General features: G+C 33.1%; 1 non-coding gene across 1 annotated transcript; it reads right to left on the minus strand.

The window, feature by feature from the left end:
* Window positions 1-13,574: 13,574 nt before the first annotated feature.
* On the minus strand, window positions 13,575-13,648 carry TRNAI-UAU (transfer RNA isoleucine (anticodon UAU)). The gene has a single exon. It is a non-coding gene; the product is annotated as a tRNA-Ile (tRNA).
* Window positions 13,649-16,457: the final 2,809 nt, after the last annotated feature.

The raw sequence follows: 16,457 nt of genomic DNA on the forward strand, positions 1-16,457 counted from the left end.
ACCCGATATAATCAAATCCCTACAGTACAATTTGACTCAGGCATAAGGATATAATTAAATTAATGTAATCAATTTAATTCAAGCATATTTTAAAGTAAAATATGACATGGATATAATTAATTTCACATACTTAACTTAAATAAAATATTTTAAATAACATAAATCCAATTAAATTTACATACTCAAATTTAATTGGGAATAGTTTAAAATAAACTTGACATAATTTAGTTCACTTACCTTAGCCTTGGAGTGGTGCCTACGATGTCCAAACGACGAAATCTCTCCGGTTAAAACGTTGAGGAGTGGAGCTAGGACCCGAAAATGATGTTTGTTTTTCAATTTGGCGGAGAGATGGAGGAGAAATTGAGAGAGAGAAAGAGAGAGAGAGAGAGAGAGAGAGAGAGAGAGAGAGAGAGAGACGAGAGACAGTTTCAGAGAGGGGGGTTAAATGAACTTCTTGAAGGTTTCCTGAAGAATGAATATATATATATATATATATATATATAATATTATATAAATATATTATATTATATTATTGTCACGACCCGAAAATTTTGCTCATTTTTTTTATAATATATAATCATTCTTTGATACCATACTATGATAGCCCGAACACAAAGTGGGTCCTAGGAATATTACCTGTCCCATAACTCATATATAACTCACATAGCGGTAACATATTCATAAACTAGGAACACAATACCAGAATTCTACTACCATCATATATACATAAGTGACTCTCTAAAAGTACTACCACATCCCCACTAGACTAAATACATAATTGTCTGTGTACAAAATAGTGTATCACCGGCACTAGCTTTTCACATAATAGCATGCATAATAATCCTAATATCCTGTTAAACAGTCATAGTCGTGATCAACCTGGACCCATGGGTATCAGGGATATACCTGTCATACAACTCTGACACCTAAGCAGCGGAAAATATAAAATTACATATATGTCATTCAACACCAGAAACCATACCTAGGCCAGAGTTCTACTATATCTATCAAATATATATAATCATCCACAAAAAGACCCAAAAAGATATCCTAGGGTCTCAATACAAAAACTCATCTGACCCTAGCTCAACCACTATATTTCCCAAACACAATTCCATATCATACATATTTTTCTGAAAATAATTGATGTATAATAATAAATAATTTCATGAAAAATGCTAACTTAGTTTATCCCCTTACCTGACTTAATGAGAAACCCACAAAATTAACCAAACCTGCACTTGTGGTGTTCCCAATTCAACACACTGAAGTTTACATTTTCCCCAACAAAACTTCAGTATTATTCCATCTACTACACTTTCCTCAGTCCAGAAATACCAAATACCTTATAAAATTCAAAATAACCAACTTACCCAGATTTTGGGATGGTGCCCAAGTTGGCCTAACTAACAAACTATTCCAACAGACTTATAAAGAATCTTCCCAGGAGTAGTGTGGCGGCATCCGATCATCGAATCGGTGAAGGATGAAGCCGAAAATCTAGAGAGAATGAGAGAGAGACGATGTTTAGGGGGGGGAGAGAGAGAGAGAGAGAGAGAGAGAGTTTTGCATGAAAAATTCACACTGAAATCCCGAGGTTAGTGTATTTATAAAATGCGGATTCGTTGATAAGACACGTCACCTCGTCGATGAGTTCGTGAAGGGAGTTCGTCGACGAACTTCAGGCTGCTAAACCCCTCTCAGTAAGTTCTCGTCGATGAGATACGAGTCCACGTCGACGAGCCTAAGAAGGCTGCTCATCAACAAGCGCCCTGCGTTCATCGACGAGACCCTATTGAATTCTCACTTAAATTTTTTTTCCTCCTCCCTTTTATTATTTAATTATTATAATTATTTGAATCTCTACACGGAGGGTATCCTGCACTCCACAACACTTCACAGGTCAATCGACTATCCAATACCAACACTCTATCTAAGAAGTGTGGTTGCACTGGCTGATCTGTACACCCAGCCTGGTCTGAACTTGTCCTGCTCTCCACAACACTTCTCGGACCGGACACAAGGTGTAATAACCCAAAAGAAAAAGTAGAATAATAATAATGATCATTTAGTTAATATCAAAACGAAAGTGTTTCTCTATTAGGATCTTTGATTCCATGTTTGATGCCTAAGAAAGACCTTGTCTAAGCGAGTGCTCAAAGACCATTGCAGCTCAGTCGCTTCCTAGAGGTCGGTCTGGTCAAAATGGAATTTCATAAGATAAAACAGGGTAGACACTATTTGTATACATAAATAAGTACATAAAATAATGTTTTGACTAACATAATTTGTAGAAATATATGATAAAATAACAATAATATAGGTATCCTATGCGGGGCCCACAAGACTGTGTGGGGCCCACATGAATCCCGAAGCCATGTGAAGGTTCACATGAGTCTCGAAACTGTATATGACTTATAAAATTGTATGAGGATTATTGGAGTTACATAGGACCCACTTGGGTCTCAAAGTTGTGTGGGGCCCATAAGACCACATGAGTTTTCGAAATTCAAATTTAATTATTTTTTTAAAAAGTAAAATAAAATATAGCTTAAAAGTAATAACAATGATTTAAAAAAAAATTTAAAAATTTTTTTCTCTCAAATTAATTAATTAAGTAAATTAATTAAATGGGAGTGTCAGCAAGCACTCTCATTTCCCCCACATGATCCTCATTCCCGTCCCATACTCAACTCATACCTAGCCCATCTCATGTCTATTCTTTAATTTTTTAAAAATTATAATTTCACCCCTCTCCCCACACTTTTACAAATTCCATTTTTTCCCCAAAATTTTCTTATAAATAGGAAGCTCTCAACCTTCATTTTTCACAAAAATTTTCAAAGGAAAAGAAGGATTAGTAAGTGAAAGAATTAGTTGTGGAGAGAATTTTTGAGTAAGTTCTCACTCACCCACTCTTTCCAATCTCATTTCTTAGAGATAGTCATTGTGTTCGTAGCACAAGGTAAAAGAAGAGGTAAGTAAAATTTGATTATGTTAGTTTTTTTTTTTTATTTAAAACTCATATCCGAGTTTATTTTGTAAGTAAATTTCAATTATGTTAGTTAGTTCCATAAAATTTCCATGAGCTTATTTTTTTTTACGCATATTTAATTATACCAGTTCTATCTTTAATATACTTGCATTTATTTTTGGATTAAGAAATGTTCTAATCCACTTGGGTAATTTTTTAACATTTTTTTTTCTAAAAAAAATTTTATATATATATATATATATATATTTTTTAACACAAAAATTGTGTGGCATGAGTTTATTTTTACGTTGCATGTTTCATGAAAATATGAGTAAAGATGATATTTTCATGATATTATTTTAAATTGCATAAATTATAATAAGATAATTTTAAACCCCTCATGGCAAAGGAAGTTCAAAGTTACAGATGCTAAATACCGCAGCTTAAAGTTTAAACGAATCAGAGTGCACCCACACTGTTTACAGAGTGGTTATTTATGTTAGTAAATTTCTCCTGAGTGCACACCTGATTCCGGACCAGGACTTAATAAGGAAAATTTCACTTAATGTTTATGTACGTTGATTTATTTTGGTCGGTCAGCCAACTAAGTCCAGTTTTCGGACCGCACAACCTAATCATAGGGGTAAACATGACTTACGGCTAATAAGCCTAAGGGTGGTTTTTACAATATATGTATATACGTATTTAATTACGTCTACAAAGTTATTGATGATTTGAAACAAAAGTATAAGTTTATATGAACATGACCATTATTGTGCTTAAATGATGATCTAAAGGAGACGTATAAGGGAAAGTATATATATGTAATTACATTTTTTAAAGTTAAAAGTTTAATTTAATAGTTATAGTAAATGATTATAAAATTTTAGTATTGTAGTTGATGGCAAAAGTTTTTATGCGGAAATTTTTAAATTTACATTTATTTAAAAACACTTTTGAAGTTATAGTATTAAATATTGTTTTAGGAAATTTTTAAAAAGCTCATTTTGGTCACACACTAATAATAATCTTATTTACTTACCAAGTGTCGTCTCACCCCAATCATATTTTTATTTCAGATAACTCTGAAGGGCATGTCGGAAATCAGGCTTAACAAACATGCGAGTGGGGATAGAAAAATAAAGATTGATTAAAAATATTAATATGATGTCTGATATTTATGCTTGTGTAAAATTTTTTTTCTTTTGAAATAAATGATTGTAATATGGATAATTAGCGCTCTGGTTTAATAATAATTGAGTTTATTTACTTCCGCTGTAAATCAATAGTAAAAAGTAAATATCTCAGACCCTTCAGGATTGGGGTATTACATTTGGTATCAGAGAAATAGGTTATAGGTTCTGTAGACTTTAAGAAATAATTTTACTAGAGCATAGGCATAACTATGATGTGGGCAAGATCGGGTAAAATAGGATGTTTTTCTTTTGCCTATAACTTTGATTAAACTTTAAAGATAAGGTTATGACTTTAAAATAACTCTAGTCCTTTCCCTCAGAGTGGACCCGAAGAACAATAACGTAAGTGTTGAAGGAAACGAGAATAATGTGGGGACTTGCAATGGAGATGACATCAATGCTACTACAGTGTTGCGTGATATGACACAAGTCATGGCAGAACTTTTGCGAAACTCCAAGGAACGAAATGGTCCACCAACCCATGAAGGTTGTACGGTGGAACAGTTCAATCGAATGCACCCTCCAACTTTTGAGGGAAAAGCTTATCCAATTGCTGTAAAAGATTGGATGCAATCAATGGAAGAAATACTACGAGTCCTTCATTGCACAGATGAACAAAAGGTGTTATATGCTACCTATAAAATGTCTAGTGAGGCCAAACGCTGGTGGAACTCGAAAAAGTGACTCCTAAAGGAAGGACTCAATCCAGCAATCCTTACATGGGAGCGTTTTAAGGAAGTCTTCTTCAAATGATTTTTCCCCAAAACCACCAGAGATGCTAAGGCCAGAGAGTTTTTGGAGTTAAAACACGAAAATATGAACGTACAACAATATGCAGCAAAATTCATTGAATTATCCCGATTTGCATCATATTTGGTTCCAGGTGAATCAAAGAAAGCCCGAAAATTTGAAGAAGGCTTGAACTCAAGGATTTATGAAATGATAACAGTATTCGAGCTCGAAGACTTCTCCCAATTGGTAAACAAAGCAATAAAGGCAGAAGAAAATCTACAAAGGAGTGCAAAAATATCTGACCAGAGAAAGAGACCCATGCCACAAGGGTTTCACTCTGGTAGAAATCAAGGATCTTGGAAAAGGAGCAACAACAACAAGAACAATAATGTAGGGCAAGGGCAAGCAGTGAGAAATCCAAATAATGCACAAAAACAGCCCTTGTCCAAAATGCAACAAACTACATGGGGGTGAGTGTCGGGTCGGATTAGGGGTCTGTTATCGGTGTAGTAAACCTAGTCACATGCAACGAGAATGCCCACAAAACAACTACAACCCAAATCAACAAAGAGGAGGCAACCAGGCATCTCGAAACAACAATCAACAGAACACCGCTCAGGCGCGTGTCTATGCCCTCACTCCAGGAGATGCCGAAAATACTAATGATGTGGTGACAGGTATTATTCTCATATTCTCCAAGAAAGCAGTAGTATTATTTGATTTTGGAGCCACACATTTTTTTATATCTGCGGCTTATGTTAAAATGTGTGGAGTAGAGACTTAGCCATTAGAAATTGAGTTATTTGTGGTTACACCAACGGGAACCTCGGTAGTATGTAGAAAAATACTTAAAGGTTACCCAATTTTGTTGAGGAAAGAATACCACTGGCTAAGTTGGTAATATTTAGTATGCACGGGTTTGATGTAATTCTTGGGATGGACTGGCTAGCTTCTAGCTATGTTAGTATAAATTGCTATAATAAGGAGGTGGTGTTTAGACCTCCTGGAGAGCAAGAATACAAGTTCAATGGAACTCGTGTATGCCCTTCACCACAAATATTGTTGGCTATTAAGGCAAAGAGATTACTCTTGAATGGATGTCAAGGGTACCTAGCATGTGTAGTGGAGGCACCAAGGGAAGAATTAAAGCTTGAGAATATTCCAATAGTAAGGGAATTCTTGGATGTATTCCTCTGAGGATTTACCTGGGCTACCTCCTGATCGTGAAATTGAGTTTGTTATCGACCTACTACCAGAGACGACACCGATATCCAAAACTCCATACAGAATGACATCGGTAGAATTGAAAGAACTGAAGGAACAATTACATAAGTTGTTGGACAAAGGATTCATTAGACCCAGCATGTCACCATGGGGAGCATCGGTACTATTCTTTAAAAAGAAAGACGGATCGATGAGAATGTGTATTGATTATTGGGAAATAAATAAAGTAACAATTAAGAACAAGTACCCAATACCTCGCATAGATAACTTGTTTGATCAACACCAAGGAACAAAAGTCTTCTCTAAAATTGACCTCCGATCAGGGTACCATCAAGTGAAAATCAAATCAGAAGATGTTCCAAAGATTGCATTCTGAACGAGATATGGTCACTATGAATTCTTAGTCATGCCATTTGGACTGACCAATGCTCTTGCTGCATTTATGGACCTTATGAACAATGTCTTTCGTAAATATCTAGATCAATTTGTGGTGGTCTTCATTGATGATATTTTAATTTATTCAAAAAGCCCCTAGGAACATGAGAACCATTTGAGGCTAGTACTCAAAGTACTAAAAGAAAAGAAACTCTATGCCAAACTTACGAAATGTGAGTTCTGGCTATAAAGAGTTGCATTCTTAGGGAACGTGAAATCTAAGAATGGTATTTCTATTGACCCAAGTAAAATAGAGGCAGTAGTGGATTGGGCAAGACTGAAGAATATTCATGAGATCATGATTTTCTTAGGTCTGGCAGGATATTATCGTCGATTTTTGGAAGAGTTTACTAAGATATCTGGTCCTCTAACGAGATCGACAAGAAAGAATGTGAAATATGAGTGGACTAATGAATGTGAGCAAAGCTTTCAAGAATTAAAGCAACAACTCATCACTGCCCCGGTGCCGACAATTCCATCAGGAGAAGATGGTTTTGTGATTTACAGTGATGCATCTCGAAAAAGGCTCAGGTGTGTATTAATGCAACAGGGGAAGGTCATTGCATATGTTTCTCAGCAACTCAAGGAGTACGAGAAGAATTATCCTACATACGATTTGGAACTGGCAGCAGTGGTATTCGCATTAAAGATCTAGAGACACTATATGTATGGTGAAAGGTGTGAGATTTTCACAGACCATAAAAGTCTCAAGTATTTCTTCACACAAAAGGAATTAAACATGAGATAGAAAAGATGGATAGAATTAATCAAAAATTATGATTGCACAATCAATTATCACCCAGGAAAAGCCAACTTGGTAGCAAATGCATTAAGTCGAAAGTCAATGAATGCGTCAATCTCGGCAATGGTGACCTAACATCAAATTATGATGGACCTAGAAAGATTTGGTGTGAAAATAGTGGAAGGAAATCATCAAGCTCTCATTGCTAATCTAGTAATCCAACAGACCTTACCGGAAAAGATTAAGGCTGCACAGATGGAAGATGCAGAGCTAGTGAAGATTATGGGTAAGGTATAAAGTGGACTGAAGGGAGACTTTAACATCTCTGATGATGGAGTTTTAAGATTCCAAACTAGATTGTGTGTGCCCAATGACAAAGATATCAAAAGAATAATCTTGGAAGAAGCTCATCGATCTCTTTATATAGTGCATCCGGGAAGCACGAAGATGTATCGGGACTTGAAAGAGTCTTTTTGGTGGAATAACATGAAGAGGGAAATTGCAGAATTTGTGGAACAGTGTCTTACTTGTCAGCAAGTAAAAGCTGAACATCAGAGACCAGCAGGACCACTACAACCACTCCACATTCCCAAGTAGAAATGGGAGCACATGTCCATGGATTTTGTAATTGGGCTGCCTATAGCACTCCATGGAAAGAATGTCATCTGGATGGTTGTTGATTGTCTAACGAAGACCGCTCACTTTATTTCGATCAAAGTTAACTACTCTATGACAAAGCTTGCAGAGTTGTATGTTTAAGAGATAGTTAGACTACATGGTGTGCCCGTGTCTATCGTATCAGATCGAGATCCACGATTCACATCACAATTCTGGAAGAGTTTGCAAAGAGCTTTGGGATCATGACTTACTTTCAGCATGACATTTCATCCTCAAACTGATGGACAATTGGAGAGAACCATTCAGATATTAGAGGATATGTTGAGAGCTTGTGTACTGGATTTCAAAGGAAGTTGGATTCAGTATCTGTCGTTAGTTGAGTTTGCCTATAACAACAGTTATCAATCCAGCATAGAGATGGCACTGTATGAAGCATTATATGGTTGAAAGTGCCAATCCCTATTATATTGGGATGAGGTTGGTGAACGACGAATTTTAGGTCTCGAGATTATACAAAGGACCTTTGATAAAATTAAGCTCATCCGGGACAAAATAAAAACCACTCAAAGTTGGCAAAGGAGCTATGCGAATACCCGTTGGCGTGAGTTGGAGTTTGAAGTGGAGGATAATATATTTTTAAAAGTCGCTCCAATGAAAAGAATCATGAGGTTTGCGAAAAAGGGCAAACTAAGCCCCAAGTATATTGGACCATTCGAGATATTGGAGAAGATTGGTCCAATCGCTTACATAATTGCCCTACCTCCTGCACTATCGAGAATTCTAGATGTATTCTATGTCTCAATGTTAGAGAAGTACGTTCTAGACCCTTCTCATGTGATAAGTTATGAGTTGTTAGAAGTTAGTGACCCTCTATCATATGAAGAAGTACCAATCCATATTTCAGACAAGAAAGATCAGGAGTTGCGCACAAAGAAGATTTCATTGGTAAAAGTGCTCTGACACAAACATGATATTAAGGAAGCATCATGGGAACTAGAAGCAAAAATACGTCAGGTATACCCACATCTTTTCGACGATAGCAAGATCGAATAAAAGCATAACATTATACAAGGTCCTCATTTAAATTTTTGTAAATTTCGAGGATGAAATTTTTATAAGGAGGGGAGGATATAATAACAAAAAAAAAAGTAGAATAATAATAATGATCATTTAGTTAGTATCAAAACAAAAGTGTTTCTCTGTTAGGATCTTTAATTCCATGTTTGATGCCTAAGAAAGACTTTGTCTAAGCGAGTGCTCAGAGATCATTGCGGCTCAGTCGCTCCCTAGAGGTCGGCCTAGTCAAAATGGAATTTCATAGGATAAAATAGGGTAGACACTGTTTGTATACGTAAATAAGTACATAAAATAATATTTTTTCTGACATAATTTGTAGAAATATATGATAAAATAATAATATAGGTATCCTATGCGAAGCCCACAAGACTGTGTGGAGCCCACATGAGTCCCGAAACCATGTGGAGGTTCACATGAGTCTCAAAACTGTATAGGGCTCACAAAATCGTATGAGGACTATTGGAGTTACGTAGGACCCACTTGAGTCTCAAAGTTGTGTGGGGCCCACAAGACCACGTGGAGTCACATGAGTTTTTGAAATTCGAATTTAATTATTTTTCAAAAAAAAAATTAATATATAGCTTAAAAGTAATAACAATGATTTTTAAAAAATTAAAAAAAAAAATTCTCTCTAATTAATTAATTAAGTAAATTAATTAAATAGGAGTGTCGGCAAGCACTCTCATTTCCCCCACGTGATCCCCATCTTCATCCCATACTTAACCCATACCTAACCCATCCCATGCCCATTCTTTAATTTTTAAAAAATTATAATTTCACCCCTCTCCTCACACTTTTACAAATTCCATTTCTTCCCCAAAATTTTCCTACAAATAGAAAGCTTTCAACCTTCATTTTTCACAAAAAATTTCAAAGAAAGAGAAGAATTAGTGAGTGAAAGAATTAGTGGTGAAGAGAGAATTTTTGAGTAAGTTCTCACTCACCTACTCTTTCCGATCTCATTTCTTAGAGATGAGTAAGTTTTTAGAGTAAGTTTTCACATATTGAATTATATCAGTTCTATCTTTAATATACTTACATTTATTTTTAGGTTAAGAAATGTTATAATCCACTTGGGTAATTTTTAGAATTTTTATGTTAAGTTTTCACATATTGAATTATATCAGTTCTATCTTTAATATACTTACATTTATTTTTAGGTTAAGAAATGTTATAATCCACTTGGGTAATTTTTCAACATTTCTTTCTATAAAAAAATTTATATATATATTTTTTAACACAAAAATTTTGTAACATGAGTTTATTTTTATGTTACATGTTTCATGAAAATATGAGTAAAGATGAGATTTTCATGATATTATTTTAAATTGCATAAATTATAATAAGATAATTTTAAAACCCCTTATGACAAAGGAAGTTCAAAGTTACAGATGTTCGGTACCGCAACTTAAAGTTTAAACGAATCAGAGTGCACCCACACTATTTACTGAGTGGTTATTTATGTTAGTGGATTTCTCCTGAGTGCACACCTAGTTCCGAGCCATAACTTAATAAGGAAAATCTCACTTAATATTTACGTACATTGATTTAGTTTGGTCGGCCATCCATCTAAGTCAAGTCTTCGGACTGCACAACCCATTCATGAGGGTAAACATGACTTATGACTAACAGGCCTAAGGGTGGTTTTTACAATATATGTTTATATATATATTTAATTATGTCTACAAAGTTATTGATGATTGAAGGAAAAGTATAAGTTTATATGAACACGACCATTATTGTGCCTAAATGATGATCTAAAGGAAACGTATAAAAAAAAGTATATATATGTAATTACAGTTTCTAAAGTTAAAAGTTTAATTTAATAGTTATAGTAAATGATTATAAAATTTTACTGTTGTAGTTGATGGCAAAACTTTTTATGCAAAAATTTTTAAATTTACATTTATTTTAAAAGCACTTTTGAAGTTATAGTATTAAATATTATTTTACGAAATTTTTAAAAAGCTCATTTTAGCCACACACTAATAATAATCTTATTTACTTACTGAGCATCGTCTCACCCTAATCCTATTTTTATTTTAGATAACTCTGAAGGGAAAATCAGGCTTAGCAAACATGCGGATGAGGATAAAAAAATAAAGATTTATTTGAAATATTAGTATGATGCCAGATATTTATGTTTGTATAAATTTTTTTTTCTTTTAAAATAAATTATTGTAATATGGATAATTAGTACTCTGGTTTAATAATAATTGAGTTTATTTACTTCCATTGTAAATCAATAGTAAAAAGTAAATATCCCAGACCCTTCGGGGTTGAGGTATTACACAGAGGGGTATCCTGCTCTCCGCAACACTTCTTGGGCCGGACACAAGGGGGTATCATGCTTTCTGCAACAGTTCTTGGATCTTGCTAGCTAGCTACGGTACCATGCTCAAAACATACCTAGTCCATTAGGGTTCTGATATCATATAATCTATTTCATATATTATAACTGTAACATAACTCATTTTCATATTTTAGCATAAAATCTATCATATCATAATTTCTAAATACTATCATAAATATCTATTCACAGCATAAAGTCGGCTGAAACTGAGATATCACGGCACTAGACCAGCTGAAACTGAGCTGTCACGGCACTAGGCCGGCTGATCTGTCACATTATACTGAACCATATCATAATTTCTGTAAAGTTTATCACATTTTTTGAAAATCATTATCTAGCTGCACATACTCTGTATAATCATAAAATATTGTGGCCTGCTGATATATATCTATTTATTTATGGTTGAAATATTCATACTCATGTCACACAAATGAGTGCTATACTATATTATGCTATCTGCCTGGGGAAACTTATTTCGCTGAAAATAATATTAAAACATCTCCTTCTATGGTTTACTCAACTCAAACACATGGTTTCTCAAAAACATACATTAATTTATATACATCATTTCCATATGCCTGATTATCCAGAAAAGTTGTGCACATAATTTCTATAATCAAATACTGCATTTAACTGGTAAATTGTCTAAAAATATCTAACATAATCTATCCTCTTACTTGATTCCTAAAGAAAAGCCTATAGGGATCCTAAAACAGTGCATGTCGCGTACGCACAAAACCCTGTATCCATAGAAAATGAATTGAGACTTATTTGTCGAGGAATTATCAGGTAAACTAGGTATATATACTGAACCCAACTTGATTTCACTACATGTATAAACAAATTATAATTATTTAATTGGTTGAAATACATACATACATACATACATATATATATATATATATATATATATATATAGGCGAAATCATATTTGTCCCAATGTACACACCTAGTACACCTAATATTTTTTTCTTATTTTTTTGGCGGACACCTAATATTTTTTTCTTATTTTTTTGGCGGCTATGTTGCTTTCTTTATTTTGATTTATTAGGCTAAACAAATAACAACTTAGTTTTATTGTATAATGGTCTGGCAAAATGGAGTATCTACAATAGGGATGGAAATTTTGATAACGGGAAGAGCAACTTTTTCTCTTCATTTCAAAACTTTTTCTTCAAAATTAGAAGAAAAAAAAAATAATGAATTGAGACTTATTTGTCGAGAAATCATTAGATAAACTAGGTATATACACTGAACCCAATATGATTTCACAACATGTATAAAAAATTATAATTATCTAATTAATTGAAATACATACATATGGTGAAAGCATATTTGTTCCAATATACACACTCTAGTCTAATAAGTTTGGATAAAACATGTCTAATGGATTAAAAAATATATAACGGCTCCATGTTTGAGAGTTGAGACTTTGGATTGAATTTGAATTTGTGTGTATTTAGACGTACTACAATATATAATTATATTGAATTTCCTCCGAATCTGCACAAATCCGATACAATATTTAAAATAAATTCTAAATTTTGAAACATAACTTAACTCTGTAGTTAGAAAAATTAAATTCAAACTATAAATTTAGATAAAATATAATACAAAAGAACATTAATTTTTTTAACTCGCATAAATTTAAATTCAAATCTTATAACTCAAACTCTCAAACATTATTAACCTACATTTTTCAAATCTAGATTTGGAGAAAATCAAGATAATTTTGCGTTAAATTTTATCTCGGTCTAAATATAAATTTTGAAGTTCATACTCCAAAAGTAGCACAAGTGGTTTAGACAATAATCTGTTTAAGATTTTAAAAAATAATAATAAAAATAAATATTAGATTGAATTTGAATTTGTATGGATTTAGACGAATCCGATACAGTATTTCAAATATATTTCAAATTTCGAAACATAACATAACTCTGAATTTAGACACATCAAATTCAAACATTAAATTTAGATAAAAAAATACAAAAGTATGTTAATTTTTTCTAATTCACATAAATTTAATTTCAAGCCTTATAACTCAAACTCTCAAATACTTTAAACCTACATTTTTTGAATTTAGATTTGAAGAAAATCAAGATAATTTTGTGTTAAATTTTATTTCAACCTAAATATAACTTTTGAAATTCGTACTCCAAAATTGCACTACTGTTGTAGACAACATTATGTTTAAGATTAAAAACAGATGAGAAGAAAAATTGGTCCCGGCGGGGCTCGAACCCGCGACCTTCGGCTCATAAGACCAACGCTCTAACCAACTGAGCTACGGGACCAGATGAAACCCTTTGCTGAGACAGCTTCTATATAAACTATGCACCTGGAATAAAATGATTTATAAATAATAAATAAACAAATTCCCAATTAGCAACAAACCACGTTTTTCTTCTCTTGATTATGTAATAATAAAAATTTAAGCAAATGAATAAGCATTTTGAATGGCAATGCTTTAGCCAATTATTTTATACATTGGAAAAAAAATTCTTATCTTTTTAAAGACCAAATATTCTTAAAAGAAATAAATATATATTCAACAAACAAAGTAAATTCAAATAAGTTTAGATAAAATTATATTTATAATGTCTAAAAGTTAATGTTTGAATTTTTAAAAAATGATTAAAAAATTAAATAAACCAACATTTTACATCAATATTTATACTATAATCTATGTTATATATAAAAGTACCAATAATGTAAATTATTTATGGACAAAAAAAAAATATTCTTATCTTTTGAAACTAAGACAAAAAAAAAATGCCTAATATAACTAAATTTCCCATTATACATTAAAATATGAATTTTGTAAATTGATATATGTTCAAAAATATCATAATGTGTATATCATTTTGCACACAAAAAATTCTTTACCTTTTAAACGTAAGTTAGGGGTCTATTTCATCTGGTTACTGTTTTCTATTTTTTATTTCTGTTTCTTCATAGTAAAGAAACAAATCATAAAAACGCATTTGTTTATGTTGTGAGTTTTTTATTTCTGTTACTTGTTTTCAACTATTTGTCAAAAAACTGAAACCTAAACTTTATGATTTTTAGTTGTTTTATCAACCTATTGTTAAAAATTTTAATATCAATAAATACTTTTTTTGGATTAAATTATTTATTTTATACACTTTAAAATTAAAATTAAAATTAAATGATCATTTGAATTTAAATGTAATTAAAAAGATATATATAAATTTTAAAAAATAATAATAAAGTCAATTACAAATTACTTTTACTATTTTTCAATTATCATGTCCAATAAAATTTTTATTATAAAGTAAATTTTGAAAATAAAACAATTAAGTAAAATACAACAACATAATCAAGTCTTAAGTCCCACTAAGTAGGGTCGACTATGTTAACCCAGGAGTCATGTCTAGAGTGGGGTGAATAGACTCTTTTGAGTATTTGTGTTTTTCTCTACAAAATGAAAAATTTTAACAAGATACAAATGATTATATCACAATATATAAAATATAAATCATGCACAGAACATAAATGAAGGAGAAGGGAAGAAAAGCTTAACACCAATTTTAACATGTTTCAGCCCCTTATCTACGTCTACGGCTTGAGAAACACTCAAGGATTCTAAATCCACTATCACAACCTCCTTCACTGGCAGGGAAGCCTTTACACCACAAGGGAACAAATCCCTTAACTGTAGTGACCCAAAGGAATTGTAATATTTTGATAATAAAAGGAAGGGAGAAAAGGAAATTAAAAAGTGGGTAAATAGGTCTTTGTCGACGAATGCAAAGCGTTCGTCCACTACACGACGTATTGGGCTCGTCGACGAGAAAATACCGAGAGGGGTTTTGGGTGATTTTGAATTTTGTCAATGAGGGAAGAGTTCGTCAACGAGTTGTCTTCATGACCTCGTCGACGAGGTGACATGACTCATCGACGAAGGCCAGGGTATAAATAGTGATTAACACGATTTTTCAGCTTAATTTGGTCGCAGAATCTCTCTCTCTCACACTCTCTTCGGTTCCCCTCACTTCTCTCTAACTTTTTGGGTCCGTTCTTCGCCGGATCAACGATCCGAAGCCACCACGACACTCCTGAGGAAATTCTCTGCATATCTACTGGAGTGGATCGTTGGTGGGGCTAGTTCGAAATTCATCCCAAATCTAGGGTAAGACTTTCTACTCAATATTTGACTTCTTAACAGTTATAGAAAGCATAGTACACGTAGAAATACTGAAGTTTAGTTCTAGGGAATGTCATTTTCAGGGTGTTGAACAGGAAACCCTGTAGGTACAGGATTGCTTATTTTAGGGGTTTTTTTCAGGAATCAGGTAAAATGATAAACTAAGTTAGTTATTTTATGAAAATGTATGTATGTTATTATAGCATCTGATTTCAGGAATATATATATATATATATATATATATATATATATGTTTTATATTTGGGAAATACTGTTGAAAGTGATGGTATGTTAAATATACAAAAAAACTATCTCATGTGGCATTAGCAGAATTTATAATGAAATACTGTTTTCTGAGAATATGATAAAATATGTATTTTTATAATCAAAAATCGGCGTACGGGTTGAGAATTTTTACATGTATTGCTGGCGTACGGGCCATGCTATGGATATGATTTGCCGGTGTACGGGTCGTGTTATGGATATGATTTGCCGGTGCACATGCCGTGTTATGTATATGATTTGCCGACGTATGGGCCGTGTTATGGATATGATTTGCTGGCGTACAGGTCAAGCTATGGATATGATGTGCTGGCGTACAAACCAAGCTATAGATATGATGTGCCAGCGTCGGGTCGAGTTATGGTAAAATACGAAATGTCGGCGTACAAGCCGATGATTTTCATAATGTATATAAATATGCAAAATGATGTGATGTCTTTAACTTAGCAAATATTAGTATGGAATATTCATGTATCACAGTTTGATTATATGCTATATGGTATCAGAACCTGATTAGCTTGGTCTAGGTTAGCACTTACACGGTACCACTGCTATATGTTCATGATTCATCATGATATTTGTGTTAACACTGCTGTATGAGGTAGCGTGAGGTTGGATGGTCGATGGGGTTTTAAGAAGTGTGAGCGCCCCTG

The sequence above is a fragment of the Malania oleifera genome, chromosome 1 (assembly GCF_029873635.1).
Source record: "Malania oleifera isolate guangnan ecotype guangnan chromosome 1, ASM2987363v1, whole genome shotgun sequence".
NCBI lineage: Eukaryota > Viridiplantae > Streptophyta > Magnoliopsida > Santalales > Ximeniaceae > Malania > Malania oleifera.